This window comes from Solanum pennellii, chromosome 12 (genome assembly GCF_001406875.1).
Source record: "Solanum pennellii chromosome 12, SPENNV200".
Lineage (NCBI taxonomy): Eukaryota > Viridiplantae > Streptophyta > Magnoliopsida > Solanales > Solanaceae > Solanum > Solanum pennellii.
In genome coordinates this window covers 45,340,694-45,348,802 of record NC_028648.1, presented here as the reverse complement: position 1 = coordinate 45,348,802, position 8,109 = coordinate 45,340,694, and the positions used below count along the sequence as shown (strand labels likewise).

Here is an 8,109-nt window from a genome sequence, read left to right as displayed (position 1 = left end):
TCAAAATCTGGGAAGATAGACTTAGTGCTTCTTGAGCGTGGAATCTTTTGAGGGAATAAGAGAGTTTGATTTGTGAAAACTGATTGTATATACGTTTAGGGAAATTTAGATAACCTCCGAAGGGATTTTAGGACCAAAATACCCCTAAAGAAACAAACAGAATGATCTGGGAGTTGGAATTATTTTTCACCGGGAAGTGAGGTTCGTATTGGCTCCGCATCACGGAGCTGCTTCCAGGTTTGTTCGACGTTAGTTAATCCATAATAACTGTTCACTTAGAGTTCGGAATTGAGAAAACTCGGCGGCATTGAATAGAGAACTCGAAGGGCTTTAATTTAATATCCTATTTATCTCCTAACTAATTATGTACTAAAATTTATGACTAGTTGAAGTTGACCCAAAACATAAGAAAACTTAGGAATAACTTGCATGTTTTATCTATGGTTTGTATTGGCACTTGAGGTTCTACATCTAGTGACCTTAACACTCAAGAAATTTTAAATTCCTTGAAAGAATATCACTCACTACAAAGAACGGTTAGAGTCTTGGTTAAAAAAAAAAATCTGTGGTGTTACTCCTCGAATGATGACTGAGCTGGGTATAGAGTGGGGATACACTTACAAAGGTCTGAGTCTAATGGTATGCTCTTACTATATTCGAGCTTAACTCAAATCCTTATGTTCGAATTCTATACCTCTCTACGGGGAATCTCATCCAAGACTATTACTCCTTACCACTACATTCAAGCTTAGCACTATAACAACTTCGTGGAATCCTACTAACCTACTCTGTAGGAACTAACTAAGGGCTCTCATTTAACTATTCCTCATAGTAAAACCTTGTACTCCCAATAACTTTGGAACTCATTAATATATTATTCTCAAAACTATTCCTCATCTCTAAGTGGTGTACATTCTCTCAATGTTCTTTTTACTCTTGTAACATAACCACACTTCACTGACCTTATCTAAAGGTTAAGGTCTCTACTACTCGTATTCATTGCAACAGAATTTCCATTCCTCACCAATTTTATGTCATGTCTACCATATCAAATCTTAAGACTAACATCATCATCCTCATGTTACCATTCTTTTGATCATGATACTCATCTCAAATTCAAGCTTCATGTTTATTACTAAACGTGAATATCAATATGATTGCTCGGTTACTATACTTATACCTCAATATTACTATGGAAATTTAGAAACAGTGGCCCACTATGACCTCATGAAAATTAGTTAATCCTTACCTCTCAATCTGTAGACTCGAGTTACCATCACATTCCACTTCACAACTTATTTACTACTTAATCATTTACCCAAATTATCTCTCGAGTAACTCTATCATCCTCTGAATGCCATGAGGTTCTCTTTTAAAAATTCATAAACCTAGATTAAATCTTTCAATTCATGAATACTCTTGCCCCTTCTATATATTCACCACTTACACTTGGTCATTACTAGTGGCGGAAAAATAAGCCCATGATTTGGTGATCCTCCAAAACTGCCCGTATTTTAATGGGTCAGGTGAGTGATTTTTCACATGGGAAAATATTGGTTGACACACATATTTTACCCATAAAAATATGGGTAAAATATCGATAAACTATGGGTAAAGTATTAATTAACCAAATGAGTTAAACTTCTAACTTTTATTCACTCAAAATTCATGATATCACTAAAAATAATGTAACTTCTCTTCCTTTTTATGTTGTTCTGTAGAACTAACTATTCTCTCTCATATTGAAAAGGTGAAATCTTTGACCCACCAAAAATATATAATTTAATATACATTTCTTGTTTTAGTTATAATAAAATTTCATTTATTTATTTAATTTTATATTGGATAATCAATAATAGTGTGAAATACGCAAACCATGTATTAGTATTGGCATTGCTTAAAGTGAATTAAGCATGTTTTAGTCCTAAAATGCAAATATTCATTTACTTTGAAATTAAAAATATTATCATATTATTATTACATAAATTTATTTTATATTGAAAAGTTATACGTTTTTTTTACTATTATGATACAATAAAACTAAATGAAGCATGTTTAACATTTTCATCTAAAAAATACTAAAATATCTTCTCCATATTGAATTCTTAAGTAAAGTACTATTTATTAATGAAAATATGGGTAAAGTAGTATTTTACCGACCCATTTATTATCCAACCCATCTTTACCCATATCAAATATGGACTGGTTAAATGGTTACCCATTTTCAGCCCTCCCATTTGCCACCTCTAGTCAGTACTAACACAATGACCCATCATCATTACCCCTTTCTAGTTAAGGTATACTCTAACTAATATTGACTTGCAACACTTACTCTACTTCATATCATGTGTTCTTCACAACTTTTCACTTCTTAGTCTACCCATAAGGGAAAACTCTTCGTTATTATCTAACTAGGTGCATGACTATGATAACATATCTTTCCAAAACACTATCTCCCATACTTAGATTACTAAACCTCTACATACTTCCTTCTAACTCTGGCTCTTTCACCAATGCTGCTCATGATATCTTCATCCATACTATCATTTTGGGATGAAATTACTACCCAGGCTCTAGATATACTTCTTCATAAGGATCTCAGCTGAAACACGGCTTAGACAAGAGAGTACAACTCGCTTTTCACTCAAATGCTAGATTCATATGAATGCATTACTTTAAAACTGAACGCTTAACTTACTCTTGGGATTCTCTCAAGACCTTCTGAAGTCCCATGACTTTCTCAAGACTCTTGCTAAGAACACCCCATCCATAAGGATCTTTACGCTTTACTTTTCCACCACCTTTAGTATGATGGGTAGTCGAATAAATCTGAAAACACACGAGTTAGAATAGATCTATATGACTTAGCTCTATTGCACAATTAAGAGTATGAAATAAGGGAAAATTTTCTTTAATGTATGTCGTACCCCATTTATATAAGTGGGGACCTCACAACCATAAACGAGATCCTATTTGACACTGATTCATAGAAAGACTAGGACACTTGAGCTCTGTGCTCTGATACTAACTTTTTCACAACCCGAGTCTATATCCTATATGTAGTCGCACTTCAGAACCATTGTTGGTCCCCAAGCGAACCCTCATCCTGGCTGGCTACAAGCGGAAGACTAACTTAAGCATGCAAAAGCTTAAAACAGAATAAAATTCATGAAACTGAAATACAAAACTTAACTAAAAAAAAACTCAGAATAATATAATATGTTCCATTCTCCATAAAATAGGCAACTTATGTCTTTAAAACATTTACTAAAAAAATGATTAATACAGACTCCTCAACTGTATTGACTATCTATGAATCATCTAAATGACAATGATGGAAATTGAGAAAATACCCACGACACCTTAAAAACTTATATAAATGAAATGTAAATGAAATCCTCCAAAATCAAGGAGGCTCACCGCAGGTAACTCAAACTCTCGGATGTATCAATGAATCTCCGATTGATGATCCTGAATATCAGTGTCTGCATCTTGAGAAGATGCATGCAAAATGGCTCATTATGTACAATGTACGAGCATGTAAGGGGAATTCTAAATCATAACATAAGCTTAAACTTGATAAAAATGGAAACATACTTACCTCTTTTCAAACTTGCTCAACTCAAGGAGTACCCAAGGATACTCAAAACTACGAACATACTCAACTCCGAAGCACTCAAGGATAAGATACTCAACTTAGAGATTAGATACTCAAATTAAGATTACATACTCCACTTCAAAGCTCATCATGTTTTTGTTGGATAAGTGAAGGGGTATAGTCATTTTTCACACTCTCGTGCTTCTTTTTCTGTTTGCACCCTCGAAGGAAGAATTTTGTTTCCTTCTCTCTAGCTTTGCTGTTCTAATCCCATCATCTGTTTGGATAGAACATCTACTTGCGCCACCAGTTTATCCCATTCGTATTTTATTTGGGCTTCTTCGTTGGTTTTGAACATTTTATCAAGTAGTGTAGCAACAACATTGTAGGGTTGGTTCAACATTCCCCCTTCACAATGGTGCTTATCTATTCTTCTATTTTCGGGTTCAAACCTCGATAGAAACAATCTTGTGCCTTATTAGGCATTCAATGAGATGGGCATGTCTGCAAGATTTCTTTTAACCTTAGCAATATTTCCATAATTATTTCCTCCTCTGCCTGTTTGAACTTCAGTAAAGTATCCCTGAGTTTCAATATTTTCCTTCTTTATAATTCAAATAAGCAAAACTAAACTAAAATTAAAGTCAGCAAAACTATAACTAAAAATAACAAAAAAAAACTCTAAAAGAACTATATTTTCACGTGACACTACTCCCTGACAAAGGTGCAATTTTGATGCTTCTTCTATGTGAATCGTGATCAACAGCAATAGCCTACAGTCTCAGTGTCTATGAATCGAAGTGACTATAGCAACCCAACCAAAGGTTGTGGTCGTGCCAAAAGGAAGTAGTAGTAAAAATGGTAGCTAAACTAGAATCTCCTTCTAATCAGTAGTAGCTTAAGAAATTATCGAATCAAAACAATGTAAGTTCAATTGGTGACACCGAAGTTTCAAATATCAAAAAGGGGGACTTGTCACAACTAGTAAAGACAACAATAATACAAAGGGGACTCAACTATGAGGAGAAGTTCTTGTGGTGTGACCGCAACATATGTTGACGTAAATCAATGGGTACATGTTTTCGTTATGAAAATTTTCAAACTAACGGTAACTAGGCTAAGCTTGAAGTGAAAGTAACTCCATCTCGAGCAACTTACCCCATATAAAATGGGTTCCTCTCGGACACCCACTTGTCTAATGAAGACTAACCTACGCCCTATCCACACCCACTCTTTCGATGAAGTGCGCTTGTATATGGGACTAGGGCTCACCTTCTCGGACTGAGCCTCATGTCGCCCCACTCCTTAGGACATCAATCTAGTGGTCTTGATTTCACGACCTATCTCTCGAGCAAGCCAAAAACACATGGGTGGTTTTGTGTTTGCAACTAAAAATTCATTAAATTAAACCACAACCACTAGGTGAAATCACCATAAAAATGCATCTAATCCTATCAGCAAGCAAGTTTCAACAATAATATCAACACATATTTGCTAAATCATACCCCAAAAATGGGGATTTGTGGCCATACATTAAGCAATAATCAAATATACATAAAATTATAAAGAAATCAAATAGGTATAAGAAATTAAACCTTAGTATGAGCAAAGGAAGAAGAATGGAGAAGACCCGCTTTCGATTTGAGGAATAATAACTTCTTTCTTCAAGTCTCCCACAAAAACCCCTCCAAACTTGAAAGAAAATATCAAAAACCTAAAGTCTAAAAGTGAAATTGATAATAATGTTTGTACCTTTTGAAATAATAATTAAGGCTAGTATTTACGGTTTTAACATTTAGTGCTGGCGAATTCGTATGACGAATTTAGTCGTGAATCGCCTAGAAGTTTGGCAATTAGTCCTTCTTTTTGTTCATTACTGGTTGTGCTTTGCCTTCAGTGTCTATGCATTCTGGACGATTGGGTGGAATAATTATGCTTCGTGGAACTATTTGGTGAAGCACCGATCGCTCTTTTTCATCTCCTTTTGAATCCACTTCTTTTAGGGTTTCAATAGTTGGACCAAAGGGCGAAGTCACCAAGCATGCTTGGCGATTATCAAGCTTCAACTTCAGTTGTTTTCACCCTTTTTGTTCCCGTTTTGCGCCTAAGTGTCCATTCTTACACTAAAACTCCAAATACTCGAAACTTAAGAGTTCTCATCAGTTATTGACAAAAAATGAGAAATTGAGGACACTATTTTCAATAAAATAAAGTTCTAAATGAGTCCAATTTGGGAACTCATCACCATCAAATATATAAAACTTCCCGGCAATAAAATTTCATTTCAATATATTTGGATGTGAAGAGTTATTTGATAGATAAAAGAGCATTATAAGTTTAAGAATTTTATAGACAAAAATGTTCTCTTCTTTTAATGTCTAGAGCCACTAGTCGCTGGAGTTCACTGTGTATGGCTCAGTACAGTATAAATAAAGATATTTATGTAGCCTTTACAGGTACAAGACTCAGAAGACACCAATCACCATGAAGGTTTCTTTATTTATATCATTACTACTCTCAAAACCAATTAAAAGTATCACCAAATTCACATCTCTATAGGCAAAACCATTTGTCATTTATAAACCAGTAAAGAACGGATGCAATCAAGCAAGATAAAATAGAACACACATCAAATTGAAATACATAACACATTGATGAAATTAATAACGATACAAAAGCAAATTGCAAATTAGAGATTCAAATCGAGATCACAATAGAATCACTAAAATTTTCAAGATTTAGGTTCAAATAGTACATTAATCTAACAACACCAAATTGTTTTTAAGCTAGTTTAAGGGCATCCCCATCCAAATCATATGCAATAAGGTGGGACCATTCCGATAAAACAAGTTAATGTCACTGCATACATTGTTAAACATGGATAAAAAGTGTGAATGACATAAGAAGCATAATTGAATCTATTTGACAATCCTTAATTTGGCTTCGTTATTTGCCGGTGTTTTATCCCTTTGTGATTTCTTGTCTCTTGTCTTGTTCTCAAAAATATTGAGTACATTGAGTTACCATCTCCACCATGCTGCTTGTGTCTTCTTCCTGCTGTTTCATGGCATCAACAGAACCATTATTGAAACGACCACTGCTTCTTTGGTTTCTTTGTCGATATTGCGACCATAACTTTGCTACACTTTGACTGAACTCAACTCGTATCCTTTGATTATCAGTTTTATTATTACCCATCTTAAAATATACTTGATCACGGGATTCCTTGTCCTCAAGTGACTGTTCCCTTTCTTGTGATCTCTGATAATTTCAGCAGTTGTCACGGTTCCAAATCGTGAGAAAGTTATATACAGTGCTTTCTCTTCAGTTGACGGATATAATTTACAAACAAAGAGCACATTGTCAGGGGTTTCATCTCAGCATCAGGAATGACTCCTACACTTTCAAGTAATATTGCTCGGGAGTGTGCTTCCTTCTCTTCACAAACACCTAATTACTCATCCTTTTGCATCAATTCATCCTCTAGTCGAACATCATCAATCTCATCTTACGGATTTCTTTCAGGTGAAGCATCTGGAATCAAGTCGACTAATTGGAAAGGGTCATCAAAAGGATCATACAATATGTAAGTGTGTTTGATTCGGCTATTTTGATAAGGCTTTCCCTTGTCATCCACATAAGTTTCGTTTATCCTATTCGATGTGTCAAATCCAAGTGTAATCTCTCCAAAAACAGTACGCTCCCCATCAAGGGAGTTGAGATTATCACATAACGTGATATAAAACTGAGAAGCATTTAGATTCTTCTATCCAGTACCAGCGCTAGCCATCACTACAGTTCCCGTCTTTGAATGCTTCAATCCAGAATGAATCCCATCATCGAAAAAACGATCCTGATCACCACATAAAAATTTATATATTGAATCCCCTCCCAATCCTGTTCCTTTTGGATCTCCCGTCTGCATTGTGAAATGCTTTCGAACTGTATGAAAGATACAATTATGTAATACTTTATCTTGCATAACTTCATAATGTTTTTGCATGTTAAAGGGCATTGATCAGTGAAAAAATCCACTACGATGTCCCCCAAACTTATCACAATCATCACCGACATAGAGGAGGACAAAGGAGGACAATTTTTTAAAAAGAAATAACTGAAGGAAGAGAGAGAGTGTGTATATATAGAGAGAGGGATATTTCTGGTTTGTTTTATGGAATCTTAAGGCAAAAATAATGTAAAGTTTCCTATTTTTTGTCCTACTTTCATTAGGAATAGAAATTTAGGATTTAATTTCCTTGTTCAAGAAGGATTGGGAAATTGTAGACAAAAAAGAGGGGACAAAACTCCTTTTTGTTTTTTGATGAACCACGTAGCATTCCCGCATTTGTTTTGGTTAGAATGAATTTGTTTTCTTTGATGTTTTCATATTTAGTTTGGTAAATATTTTGAGAAACAATATTTTCAAGAAAATAAGTTCCTTGAAAATAAAAATAATTGAGTTCCTTGAAAATCTATCATTACCACAATTGATAGAGTTTTCATCCCTTAAT

The 8,109-nt window shown here is 34.6% G+C and overlaps 1 pseudogene; it reads right to left on the bottom strand.

The window, feature by feature from the left end:
• Positions 1-6,395: 6,395 nt before the first annotated feature.
• On the bottom strand, positions 6,396-7,775 carry LOC107006276 (annotated as a pseudogene).
• Between the last annotated feature and the right edge of the window lie 334 nt (positions 7,776-8,109).